The following is a 27052-nucleotide window of genomic DNA, read 5'->3' as shown; positions in this document are numbered from 1 at the left end:
TGAAGAGGGAAATCGCAGAGCATGTGGCTATGTGCGATAGTTGCCGAAGAATTAAGGCAGAACACCAGAGACCAGCTGGATTGTTGCAACCGTTGCAGATCCCTCAGTGGAAATGGGATGAAATCGGTATGGATTTCATAGTCGGATTGCCTCGCACTCGAGCCGGCTACGATTCTATTTGGGTAGTAGTGGACCGTTTGACCAAGTCAGCCCACTTCATACCTGTCAAGACCAACTACAACAGTGCAGTATTGGCAGAATTGTATATGTCTCGGATCGTTTGTCTTCATGGTGTGCCAAAGAAGATAGTGTCAGACAGAGGAACGCAGTTCACCTCTCATTTCTGGCAGCAGTTGCATGAAGCCTTGGGCACGCATCTGAATTTCAGTTCAGCTTATCACCCGCAGACAGATGGCCAGACTGAAAGGACCAATCAAATTCTTGAAGATATGTTGAGAGCCTGTGCGCTGCAAGATCAGTCCGGATGGGATAAGAGATTGCCTTATGCAGAGTTTTCCTATAACAACAGTTACCAGGCCAGTTTGAAGATGTCACCATTTCAGGCGCTCTATGGAAGGAGTTGTAGAACTCCGTTGCAATGGGATCAACCTGGAGAAAAGCAAGTGTTTGGGCCAGACATTTTGCTTGAAGCCGAAGAGAACATCAGGATGGTTCGAGAGAATCTGAAGATAGCGCAATCGAGGCAGCGAAGCTATGCAGACACAAGAAGAAGAGAGCTGAGTTTCGAAGTCGGAGACTTTGTCTATCTGAAAGTATCACCGATCAGAGGAGTCAGAAGATTCGGAGTGAAAGGCAAGCTAGCACCCCGCTACATTGGTCCGTATCAGATTCTTGCAAGACGAGGAGAAGTGGCTTATCAGCTCAGTTTGCCCGAGAATTTGTCTGCTGTGCATAATGTCTTTCATGTGTCTCAGTTGAAGAAGTGCTTGCGTGTGCCGGAAGAGCAGTTGCCAGTGGAAGGTCTGGAGGTCCAGGAGGACTTGACCTACGTTGAGAAGCCAATGCAGATCCTTGAGGTTGCAGACAGAGTCACCCGAAGGAAGACCATCAGAATGTGCAAAGTCAGATGGAATCACCACTCTGAGGAAGAAGCAACCTGGGAGCGTGAAGATGATCTAGTGGCCAAGTACCCAGAGCTCTTTGCTAGCCAGCCCTGAATCTCGAGGGCGAGATTCTTTTAAGGGGGATAGGTTTGTAACGCCCCGAATTTTTGCAGTTGAATTTTTTTTCTTTTCTTTACTCGCCAAAATTCGGGCGTTACCTTTTCTTTTTCTTTTGCCCTCGCTAAACCTTGACCTTTTCCAAAGTTCTAGCGGGATTCGGTTTGGATTTCCCGTGTAAGAAAACCCTAAATACTTTATGTTGCTTGATGCACCATGCCGAACCTTGCATTTCTTTTGATTGCTTTGAAAGTGCAAATGCATTCATGTAGAAAGATCGGATTTCGAAAATGAGGAGAAGATCTTTTCTTTCTTTTTCTCTCTCTCTTCCTCTCTCCTCTTTTTCTCTCTCTCTCCCGCGCCGTGGGCCGACCCCGGCCGGCCCAGCCGCCCCTGGCGCCCCCCCTTGGGCCCAAAAGGCCCAACCGCCCCCCCACCTCCCCTTTTTCCCCCAATTCTTTCTCCCTCCCTCTCATTTTCTCTCATTTTCTCTCATTTTCTCTCCCTCTCCCTAAGCCGCCGCCCCTACCCCTGCCCTAAGCCGCCGCCGCCCCCTGCCCAACCGCCGCCCTCGGCCGCCCCTGCCGCCGGCCGCCCCGCCCCGTCCCCGTCGCCGGTGAGCCCCCTCCCCCTCTCCTCCCTCCCCCATTTCCCCCCTCCCCTTTCCCCTCGCCGCTCGGCGCCATGGCCGCCGCCATGGCCGGCGCGCCCTGGCCGCCCGGCCGCGCCCCAGCCGCCCGCCCGGCTGCGCCCCAGCCCCGGCCGCCTGCCCGGCGCGCCCTGGCCGCCCGGCCGCGCCCCCAGCCGCCCAGCCGGCCGCTGGCCGCCCTCGGCCGCCCGCTGGCCGCGCGCTCGCCTGGCTGCTTGGCCGGCTCGGCTGCCTGGCCAGCCCCCCCCCCCCCCCCCCCCCGCGCGCTCGCCTGGCCGCCGGTTCAACCGGGCCGGTTCAACCGCCCCTAGGGCCGGTTCAACCGCCCCCCCCTCTGTTTTTTTTTATTTTTTTGTTATTTTATTTTATTTACTTTCTGTGATCCTAGTTACTTTATTTTAGGTAGGTTAATCATTGTTCATGCCATGGAAATAGGAAGTTTAATTTAAAATTCCGTTATGCTAATTGATTCATGTAGTTAATTGTTTATCTCGTGCAATGTTGATCAACTTAAAGTGATTAGGTTTCCATTAGTGCATATAACAGAATTCTTTTGTTAAGAACCAATTGTAATTGATCGTTAGTGCATAAAACTTTAACCCCCTGCGAGACCCTTTCCCGTTTCTTTCTAACCATAACAAATGCGATATCGAATGTCATACTTGATGCATACTTACTTTATTTGTTCCCTTGTATGGTGTACTGTTCTTTTGTATTAAATGTGGATGGATGTATGTATGTTTGCGCTCGCATAGAGAACGATCCGGTCGAAGAGCCCGAGGAACCCGCAGGAGAAGCCCCTGAGCAGCAGTCGTTTGGTGGAGGCAAGTGTCCTTTGACCTATCTATGTCCTATTCATTATTTAATTCACCTCCCGCTTTACACATTTATGCCTAAGGATTGACTAGCTTTTGTTATCCATGTCCTTGTTTACCTATCTGGGTTGGATTATTACTGTTTAGCTTTATGCTATTGCTCAAACTCTAATTAATGAACATGATGAGATATATCTATGATACGCTGTTTTCCCTTCTCTTATGATGATGTGATACTTGTGGTCTTCAAGGGGGCTCGAGCGGTTTCTCGAGTGCCTCTCCGTAAGGACCTGTTCTATGGATGACCGCCCGGGAAAACAATGCAACCATAAGGGTGGAATGGGGTGCCCTTAGCTGATTAATTAGAGGATCCGGGGTGTAGTTCACTTAGCCGTCGTGCCGTCAATGGGGCTCGGTGTATGCGGCTCGCTCTGCCAAGTTTGGGTTCGCCCCTTGGGGAGGAGTGCGGTGCATTTAGGAAACCTAACGGGTGGCTACAGCCCCGGGGAATCTTTGTAAAGGCTTCGTAGTGAATCCCTGGCCATTCACCTCGGGAGTGAATAAGGGTCTTGCAAGCCCGGGCCAGAGAGGGAATCACGGCTTGTGGGTAAAGTGCACAACCTCTGCAGAGTGTTATGAAACTGATATATCAGCCGTGCTCACGGTTATGAGCGGCCAAGGGAGCTCCAGTGATTAGTGGTACTTGATCAGAGATACTTTGGTACAGGTGGTTATGAGATTGTTGATTCTGGTTATGATTATGATGCTGGTAAGTGGTACTCTTTCCGTTTGGAAAGGAGTACGTTTGGGGTTAATAACTTGGGTTAATGCTAAAACTTGGCTTTCTACTAGTAAGTAATAATCTGACCAACTAAAAGCAACTGCTTGACTTATCCCCACATACAGCTAGTCCACTACAGCCAAACAGGATACTTGCTGAGTATGTTGATGTGTACTCACCCTTGCTCTACACACCGAACCCCCCCCAGGTTGTCAGCATTGCAACCACTGCTCAGGCGAAGATGAAGCTGTGGAAGGAGACTTCCAGGAGTTCCAAGATTACGACGAGTTCTAGGTGTGGGTTAGCGGCAACCCCCCGTCGGCTGCCTGTGAAGGCCGCGGTTATCTACGTTTCTTTTCCGCACTTTGATTTATTGTAAGACCTATATGGACGTCTCAGACGTATGATGTAATCGACTATTTCCCTTATTAATACTATTTTGAGCACTGTGTGATGATGTCCATATTATGTAACTGCTGTGTACGTGAATAACTGATCCTGGCACGTACATGGTTCGCATTCGGTTTGCCTTCTAAAACCGGGTGTGACATGAGGAGGGGCTTAGGCGTTTCGCTTGATCGTTGGAGTGAAGGGGAAGAACACAAGAACACACAGGGGTTTAGAGTGGTTCGGGCCGCCGGACCGTAATACCCTACTCCACTGTGAGATGTATTGCTTGAGAGCTTGTATGAGCTAGCGAGTCTGAGATTGCGTGTGTGTAACATCGCATGCCTCCCCTTTTATAGCTGAAGGGGGGCATGCACAAAGGGTCTGGGCCCCGACATGTGGGCCCAGGGACATAAAGAATATAGTGCTTGGATTCTCTAATATCTGTTGTCGAGACAATCTTCTTGTGCCCTGACGCCCGAGATCTGCGTATCCTTGGCGTACAGGGGAAGCTATTTGCGGAAGAGAAGATGGGTATAGTGCGCCGCTCGGCACAGGCGCACTGTCCGCCAGCAGACCCAGCAGGCGCGCCGCCTGCTGGACGACCTTGACACTGCCTGCCAGCGGATGGGACGGGACGCATTAAATGCTGAGAGGGCACGTCGCTCGTCAGCACAGTGGCAGGCGGCGCGTCTTTTCCTCAATAAATGCAGGGACTGCACGACTTCTCGTCAGGTTCGGCCCAATAGCTTATGTCATGGGCCACAAGCAGCGGGTCTCCGCTTGTGCGGGAAGCGGAGAGCAAGGCCCGCACACGTGTCAGCACCGGACCCCTGCACACACCAAGGTCCTTCTCGTTCCGGAACCCTGCTGGGGTTCGGACCTACCCGGGGGCTCCGGACTTGTATGTATATAGGGGCCCGGTGTCCTTTTGAGGTGTGGTGCCTTTTCTTGCCACGTGGCGCCTTTTGGCCTGCCCATCCAGTGGGGTCAGGCGCGGTCCTCCGCGTGGCTAGGAGACGTCGCATGGGTGCGATGTCTCCATGCTGTAGGAGAGGGTACCCCTGATTTAGGGTACCAACAGAATCAAAACAAACAACTCTCTTCTCTGAAAGGGACCTAGCTGTTGGACAGGAAATCAGATGCAAATCTACAATTTTCAGGGGAAACAAACTGTCACAACTTCTGCCATCACAAGTGCAGCCTCGTTCTCCACATAGTCCCAGACTCCCAACAATTTTCTTTGGAGCTGGATTGTCAGGCCCATGATCTCGCTGCCTAGAAGTAAAACAGAGCCCCCCCTCCCCTCTCAGTAGTCAGTACCTAGATAAGGATGTCTTGATTCGGAAAGGCATGCGCCCAATGACTGACCAGGTCTGCAAAATTGGCATAGAGACTTTTAGTTCATCTAGTTGGACCCTCAAAATTCAGAGGAAAGTGGCATCGACTCACAAAGGCATGCGCCCAATGACTGACCAGGTCTGCAAAATTGGCATAGAGACTTTTTAATTCATCTAGTTGGACCCTCAAAATTCAGAGGAAAGTGGCATCGACTCACAATAAAAAACTAAAAACATCCATAAGGGAAAAAATGGTCTGGAGGACATGACCTACCAATGCTTCCAAATCAAAACGGAAGACTTCACCAACAAGAATAAGCTTATTGGTGATGGCATGCTTCTCTGTAGTTCCACCAACATTTAAAAACAGGTGATCCTGGTTTAGCCATAAAGTCTCCCTCATGTCCACCAATCATAAAAATAGTTTCTCATTACCTACCACACATGCCCTGCAAAGAGTACAGGTCAGAAATTACAAAGGACTGTTCATTTAGGAATGCATACAATTGACAGAACGTCTGTACCACTACAAAGGATAACAGTATGAGTGCCTAAGGACTAGATGCCAACAAGTCAACAACCATCCCTCGGAACAGGCCTGGCCTCATGGCAGCTGCATGCAAACGACACAAGTTTCAGAGGGAGATGTAGTGCCGTTCTTATTTGTTGGCAAGCCAAATGTTTCACCTTTGACTAAATATATATTAAAAAATATTAATATTTAGGGTGTACTATAATCATACGAACTGCTAGGTATATGTTTATAATAAACTTAGTCCAAGATATAAACATTACTATTTTTTACAAATCTAATTAGGTATGACTAGTAACACGAATCCTATGGCGATACTTTTTTGACACCGAAGGAGTAGTAGCCAAGACTATCGGAATAATGGCGTGAAAGAGATTAAAATCCACGGACATTAAGGACCTGTTTGGTTTCCTACCTAAGGTGCCACAATTTGCCTAACCTTAGTCGCTCAAATTGAAGAACTAAGCTTAGGTATAAAAGTTAGGCATGTTGTGGCAGCTAAGGGAACAAACCAAACACCCCTTAATATTGGCAGGATTTGGTTTTTTAGCAGATGATAGAAGTTTTAGCCAATGGTATAGAAGAATTTCTCTCATTGATCAAATGGGTCCTACCGTGCCTGGTTGGTTGGACGATGATCAGATGATGATTGCCGCACTCCTAGAATAAAAGGAAGTGGTGTAGATAGACCACCAACCCACTGGACACTGAGTCGAAGTCTTCGTTTGTACCCGAACCTAGAATATGCATAAGGTGGCTGCCAGGTGGGACCTGGGTGTTGCCAGAACCAAGCAAAGTGACATACTGACATATATATCACAGCAAATATATACAAAGGGGCATGAGCAGTAAGAACAAATTATTCCAAGTCAATCGAATAAGAAGAGATGGTAGAGATTGTTGTTCTTCTTGTCCTGAAGAAGATTGCAATAGCTCTGGCAGGAGAGACCCTAAGTTTTGCTAAACATTTGCTTGCAAAGAAATCTGAGTTGGTGGCAGCGCTTCCAGATTACATGAAACTGATTAGTAATGAGCTTGAGCTTATTCGGGCATTTCTAAAGAAAATTGGCCATACGGGCCGGAAAGATGAAGTGATAGAAACATGGATATAAAGTCCGCAAACACCAAATGAAGCAAAGGGGAGCCAACATGACCACGCCACCTCCTCCACCCCCACTTCCCTCCCTCGCCCCCTCCCCCTGGCCCCAACCCTCCCACCTCCATCCACCATCCTTGCCTCTTGCCGGCTTCCACCCTGGACCCGGCGACCACCCTAGAAAATCCCCTTAGCGTCTCTCCTGGAGGACGATCAGAGGCTCCCCAGGTGGGCCGCCTGAAGGCTCAACGATGGAGTGATTCTAGCCCGGTTTCATCGTCTGGTGATTCTTGGCGGGCGCCTCCGTCGTATAAGGAGGCTCTGTTAGCCTGCGCCTCGCGTCCTGCGGCTCCTCCCCTGGCGCCAAGCGTGAAGGTGGTGACTGATATCCAACCGGAGGTGCAAAGTCGGCGGGCTGCCCCTCGGTGTGACGACGACAGTTGGCAAGTGGTTCAGAGTAAGAGGAGGTGTCGAGGTGATCATCTGCCTCGTCAAGAGTCCCCTGTGGATCTCCGGGGTCGGTGTTTCAACTGCTTCTCCCCTGGCCACTTTGCTGTTGTCTGCCGTCGACCCACGCGCTGTTTCAAGTGTTTCAAGACTGGACATCAGGCTGTCAGGTGTCTAGGCCGCCGAGAAGTGTAGAGGAAGAAGACAGTGTGGCAGAGATTGGAAAAACAACAAGCAAGGGGGTCTGTGTGGCAGCGCCTCTCGGAGCAGCGCGGGGCCTCGTCAGCAACCTCGGAGTGTGCTGTCCCCCATAGGCGACGTTTGGTGTGGGTTAAGATCAACACACCAGAGGTTGTTGCGAAGATGGAGGATTCCCCTAGGATGGCTGCTGAGGGGTAGTCTCATAGAAGCCTCCGCAACAAAAGAAAGAGAAGACGGTCGAAGCACGGAAAAGGTTCAAAGAAGCCTGTCGCCGCCCCTGGTCAGGCGTCACTGACCTCGTCTGATGAAGCCATAGCTCCGATGATTAGCCAGTCCCCTGATCCGAGGCCGGATGATCAAGGAGAGATGAGCTGGGGGACAAGGTCATCTTGTATTCTTGAGTTCAATGCTGACATGGCACGGGAAGAGGCAAATCTCAGGAGGGCTCTCTTCGTTACAATAGTGGGAACCAGGCCAACTGTGGATGATTCTGAGGTGATCGAGGAAGTTGCTCACAGTTTCAACATCAAGACTGAGGATATGAAGATTCATCAAACCAAGCCAGAAGATTTTTGTCACACCCATTTCCCAAAGGGGCAGAAGCCGGGTGCATCGCATATGTGTGCCAGGATCTATTTCCACACATATGTTGACGTCACAAGTGTAATATATCAAAAGAACAATGCATAAGAGCGTAAATAACAATTATATTAACATATTACACTTCGAACAGACATAATGTCTTAACCTTTATTTATCAAAGTACAGCGAGCAAGGACATCCATCCACAGGAAGATGACCGGGGGTAACACTAGACTAGCATCCATGGAGTTCAGCATCATATCTTCATCTGGAACTTCTGATCAAAATTAAGCAAGGGTGAGCTCACTTATGGTCGGGGCTCAGCAAGTGGGGGAAAAACTAATGCAGGTTTAACAAGGTGAGGCTAAGGTTGAGCAGTAAGCCTTTTAGTTGGTCAACATTTTATTAACAACACATGTCTTACTAATAAGCGTGAATCCCAAGTATTCCCATTAAACAAAGGTATAAGAGTATATCAAAAACACTTAAGTGAAACCACTTAAGCAAACCATTGGCAGATCATCGGATCTCGATTTATTTCCATCTTCAAGTTCAATTATCATGTGAGGAGTCCAGGCTGCTCATAACCGTGAGCACAGCTGATATATCAGTTTTACACTCTGCAGAGGTGGCGCATCATTACCCATGAGTCGCGATTCCCTTCTAGCCCGGGTTAGCTAGACCTGTATTCACTTCCGAGGTGAATGGCCAGGGTCTCACTACGAGGCTTCTCCCTAGAGTCCTCATTACGCAAATGCTGGAAATGGTCAAACTGCATAAGGCACACCTACCGTAACCAACTTATAGTCCAGACTACAGGGTAAAGCTTTGGGAACTATGCCTGTATCCAATCTGCCTGAGCAGGAACTATAAGAGCTTGCCAGGTGCCCCCGTTCCTGTCGACCACGACCAGCACCCAACATAAGACTTCCCTAGTTATTTAGCTAAGACCAGAGCCATGATAGTTCTCATGGTAGCACTGTTTTCCCGGGTGGTCACTCCATGTTCCAATTAATATGCAATAATCTTGTTTAACCATCGGGTTAACAACAATAATGTAAACTTACCATTTGGAACATTAGTATCATACATGAGTGACTGCATAAAGTTAAGTTGTAGCAATAGCATAGCTACGAAGGTAAAGTATAATTCCCAGGTTTGATCAAGGAATAAGGTTGGAAAGGTTATCTAAATAGGTAACCCGTCAAATTATGCATATATATCCAAAAGAATAAACTTTATTAAATGTATTGTTTGGGATCAAACAGAGTATGCAGAGGGAGAAGTCCACTTGCCTTGCTTATTGAAAACTTGAGGTTCTTCCACGGATAGGAATAGATCTTGATTCTTAACTACTAGATCAACCACTGAATATCACACAAATAAACAAGAAGAACAAACACCACTCAATAACATACAACATTCACCATACGTAAAGTTAGAAGAAAGACTAACGAAAAGAGAGTGTTCGCTTTTCAAAAACGTCGCAAGTCATAGTTATAATAAGAGGGTATTCTTTTCAAAAATGTGTGATCTATACTTTATAAAACAAGATATAAGCTTAAAAGATCTTAATCTTAATTAAAATATACAACTATTAGCTTCACCAAATTAATCTTTTATAAATCATTATATGTGATATGTCTAAGATTAAGGGTTTATACGATGACAAAACACGTAATAACGATATTAAACCTTTTTAACCTTTTAGAACACATATAAGTTATATCTAAGGTTAATGGGCTACGAAACATGTTATTAATCTTAGAAGCATTATGGAATGTATTATAATTCATTGTTAGACCTTCACTTAAGACAAATTAAGATATAAGTCTAAATAAGTTTTATGTGAAAAGGTCATTATTATTATTAAACACCTATTTATGGAAAGTTATGGTATATGCTTTAAATGAGCTTTTATGTAAAAGACAATGAACACACAACTATTTTTTAATTTCATTTAAAAACACATAGCCTATATTATTATATTCGAAGTCAATATATAAAGTAACATTTTAAGTTATAAAAGAATTTAAACTCTTATTACTTTATTTTATCGTTTAGGAAAAGCTAAGTGATTCGTATATAATGTGGATTAAATTCTATGAAATCATTTATCACACCATAAATCTAATTAAGAACAAATTGACTATAGGTTTGATTAATACATTATGATAAAGGATAATTAACCTATTAATTATCTTTAATTCTATTGTAGGAACAAATGATCTAATTCATTAGAAGGAAGTTATGTATAAACTATCATTTTAGTTTATAAAAGTAATGACTCATGTTATCTTTTAATTAAGAACCTATAAACTAATCTATTAATTATATTTAGTTTCAACTTAGGGACATATGACTTAAATCATTTGAAATGAATACTATATTCATTGGTATATTATTAACTATCATTTTAGTTATGACGGTGTGAGCACTTAATTAAGCCATTATTAGAAAAGTTATATGGCATAATTCTATTGTGAAGCATATTATTATGGGTACTTAAACATTAGACTAAATGAGTTTTATGTGAAGGGATAATAATTATCATTCTATTAAGAAAACACTGAATCTATATTTGTTGAGAAAACTACATTCAAACCGATAGACCATCATTTTAAAGATATGAACACTAATTCTATTATTTTAGTATCTCTTTAGAAAACTCTATTCTTTCTGTTTTCTCCTTCCTTTTCTAAATAGAATTTATACGCATACTAAAAATTGTTTATTTAATTCTTCTAACATTAATATACCAGAATTAGTTGCAAATTACTAAATGAGACTTTTAATAACATAATCATGGTTATTATGATATAAATAAATGTCTTACTAATTCTAAGTACTTAAGTGCCACACTTATGAATTCATTTATTATGAATAGTAAACTATATCTTTATTTGACCAAAAATACGTGGTCTAGTATTTCTTCTATTTCTTTATGCAAATAAGTTTATACTTAACATACTACTAGCAATTATCGTTCCACACAAAAGCGAAATCAAATCTCTAAACGTTTTCTAGTATGAAAATCACTGAGTTAAAGAATAGTGACCGTGTTCATTTTTAGAATTATAAAATCATACGCATATTTAAAATATTATCGCGGGTTCAATTTTGGTTACACGTGTATATCGGAAATTTCCAAAATCATACATGAATCGCCAAGTCGCACAATATTACAATGATAATTCACAAATTCATAAATTAATTCAACACATGATTTAGACAATAATTTAACGGGTTGGGGTTGTCTTCAACCTTGGGTTAATGGACGACGACGAACGAGCTCGAGTGTGCGATGGCGAAGGCTTAGCACGGCGGGATCGACGAGGCTTGGACGGGGTTCGGACACGTCTCTGGTGACGGCGATCCCGAGCAACAGAGTGAGAGCGAGGGGCAAACTTGGCTGTGGGAGGGAGAGTTTCGTGGGCGTGGTTGTCCAATTTATAGAGAAGGAGATGGAAGGGGAGAGGGCAGGGAGAAGGGGCGGCCGGGTCTGCGCGCATGGCTCCCTGGCGGCGCTCGGCTGGGAGAGAAAGGGGAAAGGGAGGAGAAGGCGCGGGTGGGGCCCGCTCGTCAGTGAGAGGAAGGGGAGGGAATAGGTGGCGGCGGCGCTGTTGGGCCAAATGGGCCGAATTCGGCCGCGACGGCTAGGGTTTCGTTTTTCGTTTTTTTCCTTTTCAAATTTCGAAATATATATTTAAATAATCATAAAATTCATAAGAATCAAACCAAAATTATTTATAAATAGAATATTAATTCTTAGACTAATATTATGTTATTTATGTGAATTTTAATTTAAGAAGAAATGATATTCAATATTCAAAATTACTTATGAGCAATCAAAAAAATCATTCCGAATGAAATAAATAACAAACACTTCAATGGAAATTTATTATCATAAATACCATTATTAACTAAATATATTTAATGATTTTTCATAGTGTCACAATTTTCTTCTGTTTCTACCTGACGAGGCTACGACAACAAGGGTGCTTAATGATGGCAAGATTTTGAGAGGACCTCGATTTAGTCTGATTTTCAAGCGTTGGACACGATGTTCACATGTCTCATCTTCAATCATGTCAGGGCTGGTAGACATAGAGATAAGAGGGATCCCAAAACATGCTTGGTCTCTGTCTACGGTGAAGAGTATACTGATTGATTCCTGTTTGATCGCTGAAGTGCACCCTGATACTATGTACAAGCAAGAGCTATCTTCGTTTGTAGTCAGAGCCTGGTGCTTTAACCCGGAGAATCTCCAACGTAATTCAGAGCTTCACATTATTGAGCCTAGGTTACAGATGTTCGAGAAAAGATGCCTCACATACAAGCTCCAAATTAGAGTCCTGCATGCTGGTTCACACATCACACCAGAAGGTCCCCCTCCATCCGCGGACGGTGATAAACCCCCATGGGATGATGATGGAAACGACGCTCATGACCCCCATCCTCGATGTACGGTTGGCTCTCTGGTGCTGCGCAAGCCACTGCACCTTTGCTTGGGCCCACTGCCGACTGAGGGCCGCGGCACCGAGGCGTCTGCGCCGCCAGGCGCCTCGAAGGCGGGGACTGGAGATCTTGGGCGAGATATGCAATTAACTCCAGGCACTGATATGTCTCCGACGTCCAAGGCGCCCCTTCAGGATGTTGCGCATTTAACGACTTGTATTGATGGGTCTCCAGCGTCCGAGGCGCCCCTTCATGAGGACGACACACCTTCACCAATTTCCAAAGCAGCGGGACAGGTTTTGATGGGAAGATAAACAGTCCCCGAGGCAGCTACCCTGCGGAGCACGATGCGGGTGGATCGACGGCCGCGATTCTGCTGGACCCCCCTGAATTGTGAATAATGGGCCAGGGATGTCCCTCGGGCTGGACCCGCCCCGATGCCTGGTTGGGCCGCTTGAGACTACTGGGCCAGTTTCTGTCTCGCCCCAGGTGCCGGTTGGGCCGCCGGAGACATGCATTTCGATGCATGTCTCGCCCCAACTGCGCTATGGGCCGCTGGAGACGAACGCCCTTACGTATGTCTCGCCCCAACTAGTTTCTGGATTTCCTGAGACGACGGGTCCAATTTCTGGCTCGGCTCATCAGCTGACTGGGATGGCTGGGACGGTGGCAGCAACAAGCGATGAAGCAACAAAGGCTCTCAAGGTCTATTTTCGCAGAACTAAAGCAAATCTCCTTCAATTCAGTCAGAATGAGGGGACAGAGGAAGGCTCATTTCAGATAAATGATACCTTGCACTCGGCCTTGAGGACTATGAATCAACCTACAACGAAAAAGGACGAGTTCTTCAGAAAAATCAGTACAACAACTGAACAATTACTGCCAGCATCGAAGCAAGATATGAATGCCTTATTATCTCCACAATCTTCTCGGGTAGCTGTACCTAGGCGAAGCCGACGTATTGCTGGTGCTGGGGTTGAATTTAATATGCAGGACTGGGGTAGCAGGGCTACTAAACAAGCTTTGAGAGCACTGCATATCATTTCTGAGGCTGAAGGTACTACCGAGGACGCATCAGAAGCTTATGCAAGGGTTTTCAAGCAACCCTTGTCACATAACCAGGTGAAAGCTTTGGCAGCCCTCTTTGGCTGGACCCCTCCACCTGACCTGGTGTATTAGATTTTTTGGCCACCTGGGCACTTCAGTAGTTTCTTGTGTTTGTTTTTAATGGATCCTACAAAACTTCTGATCTGGAATGTGAGGGGGTTGAACTCCTCTGTTAGGCAAGACTCAGTTAAAGAGTTGGTGGATTCTTCTCAGGTTGATGTGGTATGCTTACAAGAAACAAAAATGCAGATCATTACTAGGAGGACTATTTTGTCGATGTTGAGAGCTGATTTTTCTGATTATGTGTACCTTCCATCTGTGGGGGCAAGTGGTGGCATTTTGATTGCTTGGAGGAGACACATTGGTCACACAGGACAAAAAAAATCTTAAACACCATAGCATTTCAGTCCAGTTCTGTAAGGCTGAGGGGCAGGCCTGGTGGCTAACATGTGTATATGGCCCAAAGGGAGAGGGAGGAAAAATCCAGTTCCTCCAGGAACTTAGAGATATTAGAAATGAATGCGATGGTCCTTGGATGGTGGCTGGAGATTTCAACCTCATCTATAGCTTTGCTGATAAGAACAATTCCAATATTAATAGGGCAATGATGGGCCGTTTTAGAAGAGTAATCAACGACCTTGCTCTTAAGGAGATTCCACTACATGGGCACAAGTATACATGGTCCAATCAACAAGCAAGTCCTGTATTAGTTAAGCTGGATAGAGTGTTCTGCTCTGTGACTTGGGAGCATTGGTTCCCAAATGTTCTCCTCCAGAGCACGACATCTCATGATTCTGACCATTGTCCGCTCCTTCTGGGCCTCACAGGGAACAAACAGGGGAAGAAACGCTTTCATTTTGAGGCGTTTTGGCCAAAATTGGAAGGTTTCCATGAGGTTGTCCAAGCAGCTTGGGATTCAGTGCAAAACATCAGATGTCCATTTCAAACCTTGGACAGAAAGCTAGGGGCGACAACAAGAAAACTTCAAAGCTGGAGTAACAAACAGGTGGGCCACATAAGAATTCAGCTAGCTTTGACAAAAGAACTACTGCATAGACTTGAGATGGCACAAGATGAAAGAGCCCTCTTGTCGGCGTTCCGAGACCGGGGGGTCCCTAAGCCGACGAGTGAATGTCGCCGCGTGCCCCAGCCCAGATGGGTCGACGCGAGGCCGAGCGCGAAGGGGGGAAGTGAGGTGGCCGGAGATGGGCATGAGAGAGGTGGAAATCCCGCGGCCTTCGTGTTCGTCCCGCGCCCAGGTCGGGTGCGCTTGCAGTAGGGGGTTACAAGCGTCCACGCGGGAGAGGGAGCGAGCGGCCTCACGTGAGCGCCTGTCTCGTCCTCGTCCCCGCGCGGCCAACCCTCTCTAAGAGGGCCCTGGTCCTTCCTTTTATAGGCGTAAGGAGAGGATCCAGGTGTACAATGGGGGTGTAGCGGAGTGCTACGTGTCTAGCGGAGGAGAGCTAGCGCCCTAAGTACATGCCGTTGTGACAGCCGGAGAGATTTTGGCACCCAGCTGGTGTGATGTCGTGGCCGTCGGAGGAGCGCTGGAGCCTGGCGGAGGGACAGCTGTCGGAGCTGTTGAGTCCTTGCTGACGTCCTCTTGCTTCCGTAAGGGGGCTGAGAGCCGCCGTCGTCACAGGGTATGCGGGGCGCCGTCATTGCCTATCTGGCGGAGCGAGCCAGATGGGACGCCGGTCTTGTTCCCCGTGGCCCGAGTCAGCTTGGGGTAGAGTGATGATGGCGCCTCCTGTTGACGTGGCAGGTCTGCGCCCTAGGTTGGGCGATGTGGAAGCTCCTCCGAAGCCGAGGTCGAGTCCGTCTTCCGTGGCCGAGGTCGAGTCTGAGCCCCTGGGTCGGGCGAGGCGGAGGCCGTTGGCTGAGGCCAGGGCGGAGTCCGAGCCCTGGGGTCGGGCGAAGCGGAGTTCGTCGTCTTCTGGGGCTGAGCCCAAGTCCGAGCCCTGGGTCGGGCGAAGCGGAGTTCGCCGTCTTCCGGGGCTGAGCCCAAGTCCGAGCCCTGGGTCGGGCGGAGCGAAGCTTCCTATGGTGCCTGCGGCCGGGCCTGACTGCCTGTCAGCCTCACTCTGTCAAGTGGCACCGCAGTTGGAGCGGCGCAGGCGGCACTGTCTTTCTATCAGGCCGGTCAGTGGAGTGGCGAAGTGACGGCGATCACTTTGGCTCTGTCGGCTGAAGGGCGCGCGTCATGATAAAGGCGTCAGGCTGCCTTTGCATTAAATGCTCCTGCGATTTGGTCGGTCGGCGCGGCGATTTGGTCAGGGTTGCTTCTTGGCGAAGATAGGGCCTCGGGCGAACCGGAAATATGTTAGCCGCCGGAGGGGGGTCTTGGGCGAGGCGGAGATCCTCCGGGGTCGGTTGCCCTTGTCCGAGGCTAGGCTCGGGCGAGGCGTGATCGCGTCCTTCGAATGGACCGATCCCTGACTTAATCGCACCCATCAGGCCTTTGCAGCTTTATGCTGATGGGGGTTACCAGCTGAGAATTAGGAGCCTTGAGGGTACCCCTAATTATGGTCCCCGACAGTAGCCCCCGAGCCTCGAAGGGAGTGTTAGCACTCGCTTGGAGGCTTTTGTCGCACTTTTTTGCAAGGGGACCAGCCTTTCTCGGTTGCGTTTTGTTCCGGTGGGTGCGCGCGAGCGCACCCGCCGGGTGTAGCCCCCGAGGCCTCGGAGGAGTGGTTTGACTCCTCCGAGGTCTTAATGCCTCGCGTAATGCTTCGGCTGGTCTGGTCGTTCCCTCATGCGAGCTGGCCGTAGCCCGGGTGTACGGTCGGGTCCCAAGTTCTCGGGCTGGTATGTTGACGCTGTCAACGGTTCGGCCGGAGCCGGGTTTGCGAGAGCAGCCCCCGAGCCTCTGCACAGGGCGAGAGGGCGATCAGGGACAGACTCGACTTTTTTTTACATACGCCCCTGCGTCGCCTTTCCGCAAGGAGGAGGGGGGGGGGGGGAAGCGCCATGTTGCCCTCGATGGGCGCCGAACATGGTGTCTCTGGTGAGCTGCAGGCGGGTAATCCGAGTGGACGTCCGTGCCCCATTCGTTAGGGGTCGGCTAGAGGCCCAGAGGCGCGCCCAAAAGTACCTGCGGGTGATCTGCCGGACCCGGTCCCCTGGCGACGGGGTCCGAGGGCTCGATGCCTCCCTCTGATGGGATTCCGTTACAAGATCGTTCCCGCTGGTCTCGGAAATGTCCTAGGGTACCTCGGGAGCGCAGCCCGAGCCTTGGTTATGTATCGAACGTACCCATGGTCATCCCTCGCTCTGTGTCTGAGGCGGCTGTGAACCCTTCGGGGGCCAGCCTTCGAACCCTTGATTAGTAGTGGGCGCGGAGCCCGAGCAGCCTGAGGCGGTCGTTGAACCCTTCCGAGGGGCCGGCCTTCGAACCTCTGACCAGTAGTGGGTGTAGAGCCCACGCGATCTGAGGCGGCTGTCGAACCCTTCCGAGGGGCCAGCCTTCGAACCTCTGATCAGTAGAGAGGCTTGGAGCCTGGTTCCTTCACGGGGAAGGATCCTTTTCGGGGTATCCCTCTTTCCCGGTCCCTGTTGCAAGAGAGAGAAAGAGGAAAAAAGAAAAAGGATACGAAATCGAACGACGCGGCGTACCTTTTTTGACGCGGTCATTATGGCGAAGGCGAAGCGTCGCTCACTTCTCCTGCCAGAGGCGCCGCCTGTCCCGCCGCGGGGTTAATGTGACGAGGCGCGCGGTTCGCGGGGCGGCCGTTGCGCGTGCGCGAGCCGTTCGAGGAACGACTATTTCGCTTCGTGTTTGTGAATCCCGCGGCCGGTCCGGGCGGAACGTTGAACGGGTCTCGCTTTGGTCTTTATATACTCGAGGGAGGGCCTGGCGATGGTTCTTTGCTCCGCTTCCTGCCTCCCTCTTAGGTTTTCGTAACCCGAGAGATTTAGCCAGAGAAAAGGAAACCGCCCACCCTGTCCTTCGCGCCGCCACCCCTTCTGCTAGGTGATGGCCGACCGGATGACCATCATCTCGCCGCGCGACCCATGGCCTTTCTCCACAGTGACGGCGGGTGATCTGGAGGATCTTGTTGCTGAGGGTTTACTTCGCCCTCTCTCTGATGAGAGGCGGCCGGAATGGATTCCCCCGGTGAGCGGAGCCGCTCCGTCCCCACCGCCGGGGTACATCGTGAGCTTCGTCTCCTTCCACGAGCGGGGATTTGGTGTGCCGGCGAGCCGCTTTATGCGGGCGATCCTACACCATTACAGGGTGGAGTTGCACAACCTCAGCCCCAACTCCATCTCGCAGGCCGCCATCTTCGTAGTGGTGTGCGAGGGGTACTTGGGGATCGCCCCCCACTGGGATTTGTGGACCCATCTCTTTTTCGCGGAGCCTTTCGCTTCGCCGACGGGGGAGAGAGGTCTGCGCGGCAGTGCGGGCCGGCGGCTGCATCCTCCAGCTGAGGCAGTTGCGGGCGTCATTGTATATTCCCGCCATCCTCGTGTCCTCGAACAAGGGGTGGCAGCGCCGGTGGTTCTACCTCCGGAATGACGGCGAGTTGCTCCCGCCGTTCTCCCAGCGAGTAGTCACCGTCGCCGCCGATGCTTGGCGCCACGGGGCCCTGCACGAAAGACAGAAGAACCTCGAACCCCTTCTCAAGGCCTTGGAGGCGTTGCGGAAGGGGGGACTCACCGCCACGGGGGTGATTGCCGCCATCCACCGCCGGAGGGTGCTTCCCTTGGCGGAGCGACGGTTGCCGCTTTGGGAGATGACACCGGAGGCTGACTTGGAGGGCTCGCGGATGTCCTCAGATCCTCTTCCATTCGACGTCCTCCACGGGCGGGTGGCCGTCGCGTTGGGGAAACCGGACCCCAGCGCCTTCTCCCAGCCTTTGATGCGCCCTGACCAAGGGTGCGTGACTCTGGTGAGTGTCCACTCCTTCCTTCCTCTTGCATCGGGTTGCCCCTGGTTTTTACGGTCGGGATTTCCATCCGTCTTCAGGAGGTAGGGTGGCACAAGCCTTCCCTGCCACGGGTCCCGTAGGATGCGATGGACCGAGCAGCGCGGCGGGTTACCGCGGAGGAGAAGAAGAAAAAGAAGGACGCGGAGAAAGCCCGGGCCCGCGAGCGGATGCGGGCTCGAAACGCCTTGGAAAAGCTCCGTCGTCGGCAGGAGAGGGAGGGGCTCCCGAGGGAGCCGTCGCCGGAAACGCCTGATGACGACGACGATGATGAAGATGATGACGAGGAAGACGACATGGCTGCCCGCCTTGGTCTCAGCCCTGGCTTGAGGTTAGGCCAGGAGCTGTCAAGCCAGCCCCCGAGCGGGCTGATGCCGTCAGTCCCCGGAGTCGGGACGCCGGGGTCCCGGCCCGAAGAGCGGGGGCAGTCTGAGAGGGTACCTGACCCCTCGGCTGGGGGAGTTGAGGCGACCCCGGGGAGCCAGGCCGAGGCGTCTGTTCCCCGAGAGTCGTCGCCCACGCCGGCAGCGCAGGAGAGCGACCCTCAGGTCGCCGTGGCAGTGCCTGGGCAGTCCGCCCCCCCCCCCCGGGCGTCCAAAGCGCCCAAAGCAAGGGCGGTGCCGAAGCTGCTGGCGAAGCGGACCTTGGTGGCGCCTTTGGGGGTCGAGATCCAAGAGACCTCCCCTCAGGCACGGTTGATCATGGCCCGGAGCGGGTAAGTATCTTGGAACGTCTTCGTCCTGGCTTTTCATTCGTATGTCCCGACCATGATTTTTCTTTCCCCCTCAGCAAGCGAAGCCATGGCCTGACCGATCTGGCTCCCCGTGGCCCGAGTCAGCTTGGGGTAGAGTGATGATGGCGCCTCCTGTTGACGTGGCAGGTCTGCGCCCTAGGTTGGGCGATGTGGAAGCTCCTCCGAAGCCGAGGTCGAGTCCGTCTTCCGTGGCCGAGGTCGAGTCCGAGCCCCTGGGTCGGGCGAGGCGGAGGCTGTTGGCTGAGGCCAGGGCGGAGTCCGAGCCCTGGGGTCGGGCGAAGCGGAGTTCGTCGTCTTCTGGGGCTGAGCCCAAGTCCGAGCCCTGGGTCGGGCGAAGCGGAGTTCGCCGTCTTCCGGGGCTGAGCCCAAGTCCGAGCCCTGGGTCGGGCGGAGCGGAGTTCGCCGTCTTCCGGGGCTGAGCCCAAGTCCGAGCCCTGGGTCGGGCGGAGCGGAGTTCGTCGTCTTCCGAGGCTGAGCCCAAGTCCGAGCCCTGGGTCGGGCGGGGCGGAGTTCGCCGTCTTCCGGGGCTGAGCCCAAGTCCGAGCCCTGGGTCGGGCGGAGCGGAGTTCGTCGTCTTCCGGGGCTGAGCCTAAGTCCGAGCCCTGGGTCGGGCGGGGCGGAGTTCTCCGTCTTCCAGGGCTGAGCCCAAGTCCGAGCCCTGGGTCGGACGGAGCGGAGCTTCCTATGGTGCCTGCGGCCGGGCCTGACTGCCTGTCAGCCTCACTCTGTCAAGTGGCACCGCAGTTGGAGCGGCGCAGGCGGCGCTGTCTTTCTGTCAGGCCGGTCAGTGGAGTGGCGAAGTGACGGCGGTCACTTTGGCTCTGTCGGCTGAAGTGCGCGCGTCAGGATAAAGGTGCCAGGCTGCCTTTGCATTAAATGCTCCTGCGATTTGGTCGGTCGGGGCGGCGATTTGGTCAGGGTTGCTTCTTGGCGAAGATAGGGCCTCGGGCGAACCGGAAATATGTTAGCCGCCGGAGGGGGGTCTCGGGCGAGGAGGAGATCCTCCGGTGTCGGCTGCCCTTGTCCGAGGCTAGGCTCGGGCGAGGCGTGATCGCGTCCTTCGAATGGACCGATCCCTGACTTAATCGCACCCATCAGGCCTTTGCAGCTTTATGCTGATGGGGGTTACCAGCTGAGAATTAGGAGCCTTGAGGGTACCCCTAATTATGGTCCCCGACACCTCTCCCCAGCCGAAAATTGGTTCATGAATCGCCTCAAAAAACAATCATTGCTGCTGTCATCATTCAAACGCACTATGGCAAGGCTGAGATCAAGGATCACATGGCTGGGGAAGGTGATGCTAATACAAAGTTTTCACATTTATGCTAGGCACCGCAAGAAGAAAAATTTTGTTACCAAGTTGATTGATGGGGACCATATCCTAACTGGGCATAGTGAAAAAGCAGCAGCAGTGGACTTCTTCTACAAAAAAACTCATTGGGCAGGATGGACAAAGGAATGCAACAATTGACCTGGAGGCCCTTGGCCTTCCTAGACACAACCTGGCGGCCTTGGACTCCCCCTTTACAGAACAGGAGGTCCTGGAAACCATCAAAGGGTTACCCTCCGATAAGGCCCCAGGGCCGGATGGCTTCACTAGCCTTTTTTATAAAGTATGCTGGAACATTATAAAGGGTGATGTTATGGTTGTTGTTTCAGCTGTTTGGAGCAGGAGATTTGACAATTTCTGGAAGCTTAACACTGCCTACATTACTATGTGTCGGCGTTTCGACCCCGGGGGGTCCCTGGACCGACGAGTAAATTGTCACTGCGTGTCCCAGCCCAGATGGGTCGGCGCGAGACGGAACACAAGGGGGAAAACAGTAAGGGGAAACCGCGGCCTCGTGTTGTCCTGCGCCCAGGGCGGATGCGCTTGCAGTAGGGGGTTACAAGCGTTCGCGTGGGAGAGAGAGAGCCTTGTGCGTCTGCCCGTTCTCCCGCGCGGCCACCTTCTCGTACGAGAGCCCTGGACCTTCCTTTTATAGATGTAAGGAGAGGGCCCAGGTGTACAATGGGGGGTGTAGCAATGTGCTAACGTGTCTAGCAAAGGGGGGGGCAGAGCCCTATGTACATGCCGTCGTGGCTGTCGGAGAGGTGTTGCTGCCCTGTTCATGTGATGTCGTGGTCGTCGGAGGAGCGCTTGAGCCCTTTGGAAGTACAGCTGTCGGGGCTGTCGGATCCTTGCTGACGTCTCCTTGCTTCCGTAAGGGGCTGAGAACCGCCGTCGTCATGGAGCACGCGGGGTGCCATCATTACTTGTTTTACCGGGGCGAGCCAGATGGGACGCCGGTCTTGTTCCCCGTAGCCTGAGCTAGCTAGGGGTAGGGTAATGATGGCCCCCCTGTGACGTGGTCGGTCCGAGCCCGAGATCGGGCGAGGCGGTGACTCCTCCGATGTCGAGGCTGAGTCTGAGCCCTGGGGTCGGGCGAGGCGGAGACCGTCTTCCGGAGTCGAGGCTGAGTCCGAGCCCTGGGGTCGGGCGAGGCGGAGACCGTCTTCCGGAGTCGAGGCTGAGTCCGAGCCTGGGGTTGGGCGAGGCGGAGACCGTCTTCCAGAGTCGAGGCTGAGTCCAAGCCCTAGGGTCGGGCGAGGCGGAGACCGTCTTCCGAGGTCGAGGCTGAGTCCGAGCTCCGGGTTCGGGCGAGGCGGAGACCGTCTTCCGGAGTCGAGGTTGAGTCTGAGCCCTAGGGTCGGGCGAGGCGGAGCTTCCTATGGCGCCCGAGGCTGGACTTAGCTGCTGTCAGCCTCACCCTGGCCTGTGGCACAGCAGTCGGAGCAGGGCAAGCGGCGCTGTTTTCCTGTCAGGTCGGTTAGTGGAGCGGCGAAGTGACTGCGGTCACTTCCGCTCTGTCGACTGAAGAGCGCGCGTCAGGATAAGGTGTCAGGCGATCCTTGCATTGATTGCTCCTACGATACGGTCGGTTGGTGTGGCGATCTGGCCAAGGTTGCTTCTCCGCGAAGCCTGCCCGAGCTGGGCCTCGGGCGAGTCGAAGGTGCGCCCGTTGCTTGAGGAGACCCTCGGGCGAGGCGTGAATCTGCCTTGGTCTACTGTTCCTGCCTGAGGCTGGGCTCGGGCGAGACGAGATCGTGTCCCTTGAGTGGACGGAGCCTTGACCGGAATCGCGCCCATCAGGCCTTTGCAGCTTTGTGCTGATGGAGGTTACCAACTGAGATTAGGAGTCTTGGGGGTACCCCTAATTATGGTCCCCGACAGTAGCCCCCGAGCCTCGAAGGGAGTGTTAGTACTCGCTTGGAGGCTTTTGTCGCACTTTTTTGCAAGGGGACCGGCCTTTCTCGGTTGCATTTCGTTCCGGTGGGTGCGCGCGAGCGCACCCGCCGGGTGTAGCCCCCGAGGCCTCGGAGGAGTGGTTTGACTCCTTCGAGGTCTTAATGCCTTTCGTGATGCCTCGGCCGGTCTGGTTGTTCCCTCATGCGAACTGGTCGTTGCCCGGGTGCATAGTCAGGTTCCAAGTTCTCGGGCTGGTATGTTGACGCTGTCAACGGTTTGGCCGGAGCCGGGTTTGCGAGTGCAGCCCCCGAGCCTCTACACAGGGCGAGAGGACGGTCAAGGACAGACTCGGCTTTTTTCATACGCCCCTTCGTCGCCTTTCCTCAAGGAGGAGGGGGGAAAGCGCCATGTTGCCCTCGGAGGGCGCCGAACATGGTGTCTCCAGTGAGTTGCTAACGTGTGATCCGAGTGGACGCCCGTGCCCCGTTCGATAAGGGTCGGCTAGTGGCCCAGAGGCGCGCTCCAAAAGTACCTGCAGGTGATTTGCCGGACCCGGTCCCGTTTGATAGTGTCCGAGGGCTCGATGCCTCCCTCTGATGGGATTCCGTTACAGAATCGCTCCTGCTGGTCTCGGAAATGTCCTAGGGTACCTCGGGAGCGTAGCCCGAGCCTCGGCCATGTATCAGACGTACCCAGAGTCATCCGTCGCTCTGCTTGCTCTGAGGCGGCTGTCGAACCCTTCGGGGGCCAGCTACGAACCCCTGATCAGTAGTGGGCGCGGAGCCCGAGTGGCCTGAGGCGGCTGTAAAACCCTTCCGAGGGGCCAGCCTTTGAACCTCTGACCAGTAGTGGGCGCGGAGCCCGAGTGCTCTGAGGCGGCTGTCGAACCCTTCCGAGGGGCCAGCCTTCGAACCTCTGATCAGTAGGAGGGCTCGGGGCCCGCTTCCTTCGTGGAGAAGGATCCCTTTCGGAGTATCCCCTTTCCCGGTCCCTGTAGCAAGAGAGAGAAAGGGGAAGAGGAAAATGATACGAAATTGAACGACGTGGCGTACCTTTTTTGATGTGGTCATCATGGCGGAGGTGGAGCGTCGCCTGCTTCGCCTGCCAAAGGTGTCGCCTGTCCTGCCGCAGAGTTAACGCGACGGGACGAGTGGTTCGCGGGGCAGCCGTCGTGTAACACCTCAAATCCATCAATTAAAAATAATCTAATTTAATTCACTTTCATTAGGAAGGAATTTTTTTTGAATAATTAAAGTAGTGATATAACTAAGTGTAACAAATTTTGTGAATGATTAAAATCTATCAAGTGATTGATGCATTCATTATTGGAGCACGATTTTTGTGTGTTCATGAAGTGCAAGGATTTTTATTCTGTTTTATTTGTTTATTCTTTTGTGAAGCTTAACTTATTAAATAATAATTTTTTTAAAAATGTATTAATAGGATATTTTGAATTATTATAATTTTTTCAAAATATTTAAATATATTTTAGTTATATATATATATATTTAAATATATCTATTTAGAAAAAGAAAAAAAAGAACGTTAGAATGCTTGTGCGTTCGGCCTTGGACGGTTTAGCAGACCCAACTTCTTTCCCATTGGATGGCGAGTAGGCTCCATCTATAAAGCCCTTCGTCTCCTTCTATTTTATCACACAACACGCACGGATACGACACTCGACCAGCCATCGGAGTGGAGCAGTCGTCCGTCTCTTCCCCTTCACTAATGTCGTGCCTTCTCCTCTTCCCTTCCCACCTCCACCTGTTTCTAGCTATCAATGGCCGACGTCCCGTTTTATTTTTGCCGTTTTCCTTCCCACTGTCATCAATGGTGACAGTTTCTTCTCTCCCCATTATTCTCTTCCTAGCACCTAGTTGCTCGCTCTCGCCCCTATAAAATGCGAGCTCGCATCCCGAGCAGCCATCCCTTGCCTCTTTGTTCCACCCTTCATGCCACAGCTTGCAACCTGCACGGCCAACTGCGCCGCCTCTATCCACCGATCACTAGTCTCCAAGCCGCTTTGGATGCCGGCGCGTGGCTTCCCAGGACCCCGTCGACCCCCTCGAAGGTGCCTTGATCTGGTGTGCTGACCGTCGCCGAGGAACTAGACCTGTTCACCTTGCTGCATCGCATTCTGCACGCGAGCTGCTGCTGCGCCGCTTGCTAGGAGCCTCTCACGCCATTGTCCAAGCTGTGTCGGTGTCCTACGCCACACCAGAGGCCACGCCGTCGCCGTGCCGCACCTTCCCGTGTCGACGCCGTTCTAGCTCGCCAGAACTCCGTGCGTCGTGCCCTTCCGTTGGCCACTGCCCCACCGTTCCTTTCTTTCTCCGAGGTAGATGAAGCAATAATTTCAGGTTAGCCCTTTAGTATATGGTTATTTTTGAGCTAGCCAGTGCAAGTTCGATTTCAATTTAGAATGTGTATTTGACGTATGAATTAATCAATTTTTTTTGTTTGGTTTGATATCTTCATACCAGTAAGTTAATTATATTTATTTAGTGTTTCGAAAATCTACATATTTTATAATTTAATTCGAATTATAACTATCATAATTATTTACTCATATCTTTCCTAATAAAAAAATAATAAAAGAAATGTAGAACGTACTTTTTAGCTAGGAATAATAGATGGATGATTATCTTTATCCATAAACCTTGATTTAGATTTATAATGTAGTCTCATATATTTATATGCGAAAATGAATTGTTTAACCACATTAAGAAGATATAGTTTTCTAATAAATATTAAAATGTCTCGATTAGATAACTAAAATAATAGACTATATATTGTTGATCATACATTCCCTTTTAATAAATTATACTATAAGTTCCTAAAATTAAAAACGAAGATAACTAATAGATAATTTTTTCATAATTTACTAAACTTATATCTCAATTTGTTCACAACTAGATATATGGGCTTAATTAGTCATTTCATCCTACTTAGTCCATGTCATAAGTGTGACTTAGATTTTCCTAAAAAATAAACTAAAGTAATTAATGTTTCTAATATTGAAACGTAAGTTACTATTAGGTAGAAGACCTGAATACGTTTGAGGACGATCCGCATAACACCTTTGAGCAAGGCAAGTGGATTCTCCCTCTGCATGTTCTGTTTGTACCTATTCATTGCATATAATAATGTTTACTTTTTGATATATTGCATAACTTGATGGGATAGCCTAATTAAGGATTTCCTAGATTTACTACCTGTATTCCTTGTTTAACCTGGGAAAATTATTAAGCTGTGCAAGGATTTGTGCTATCGCTCAACTTAATGATTTCCTAATGTCACTCATTAATTGGTTTTAATGTTCCAATGATTTAATTGGCAATTATGGCATTAACTCGATGGTTAAGATAACTTTATTACAAATTAATTGGAACATGGAGTGACCACCCAGGATAACAGTGCAACCACGAGTGCTATCATGGCTCTGGCTTTGGTAATTAGCTCTATATGATTAGTGCCTAGCAACCTTACCTGAAAGATGGGCAAGAGGGGGAGCGGTAGGTGCTGGCAGCCCACGTTAACATGGGGTCGTATTCTTGGCTAAGGTACTTCACCCAGGGGGCCACCACCATCGTCTTTAGAAACCTTAGCGGGTTGCTTCGTATTAAGGTATTTTGTGAAAGCCTCATAATGGATCCCTAGCCATTCACCTCGGTAGTGTTTAAGGGTCCGATCAACCCGGGCTAGATGGGATACATGGCTTGTGGGTAAAGTTGTACCACCTCTGCAGAGTGTAAAACTGATATATCAGCCATGCTCCCGGTTATGAGCGACCAGGACTCCTCACATGATAATTGAACTTGAAGATGAAATTAAATTGAGATCCGATGATCTGCCAATAATTTGCTTAAGTGGTTTCACTTAAGTGTTTTTGTTATATTCATATTCCTTTTGTAAATGGGATACTTGGGATTCACACTTATTAGTAAGACAGGTGTTGTTAATAAAATGTTGACCAACTAAAATGCTTACTGCTCAACCTTAGCCTCACCTTGTTATACCTGCATTAATTTTCCCCCACTTGCTGAGCCCGACCATAAGTGAGCTCACCCTTGCTTAATTTTGATCAGAGGGTGATGCTGGAGACTTTGATGGAGATTTTATCGACGACGATGATTTCTAAGTCTAACGATGCGCCGGTTATCTTCCTGTGGGAGATTGCCCAGTTGTTTATTTCCGCTTACTTTGATGTGATACTTGTTAAAGATACAATGTTTCAGATGATGTAATAAAGTATTACTCTCTTTACGCCTTTATTGCATTGTCTTTTGATATATTACACTTGTGACGTCAACATATGTGTGGAAATGGATCCTGACACACATATGGTATGCTCTCGGTTCTACCCCCTGGAACCGGGTGTGACACGTCGTGCATGCGCGAACCGTTCGAGGAACGGGTGTTTCGCCTTCGAAATTTGTATTTCGCTGTGGGTTCGGGCGAAGTGTTGAACGGGTCTCGCCCAGGCCTTTATATATTCGGAAGAGGGGTCGGTGGTGGTTCTTTACTCTGCTGCTCGCCTCTCGCTTAGTGAAAGGGAATTAGGC

At 50.4% G+C, this 27052-nt stretch overlaps 1 pseudogene; it reads left to right on the top strand.

The window, feature by feature from the left end:
- The first annotated feature begins 6572 nt into the window (after positions 1 to 6572).
- The window catches only part of LOC103630858 (disease resistance protein RPM1-like), a 67746-nt pseudogene continuing 47266 nt past the window's right edge, over positions 6573 to 27052 (top strand).

The sequence above is a fragment of the Zea mays genome, chromosome 6 (assembly GCF_902167145.1).
Source record: "Zea mays cultivar B73 chromosome 6, Zm-B73-REFERENCE-NAM-5.0, whole genome shotgun sequence".
NCBI lineage: Eukaryota > Viridiplantae > Streptophyta > Magnoliopsida > Poales > Poaceae > Zea > Zea mays.
The sequence above is the reverse complement of the archived record's forward strand: the minus strand, read 5'-3'. Positions and strand labels throughout refer to the sequence as shown.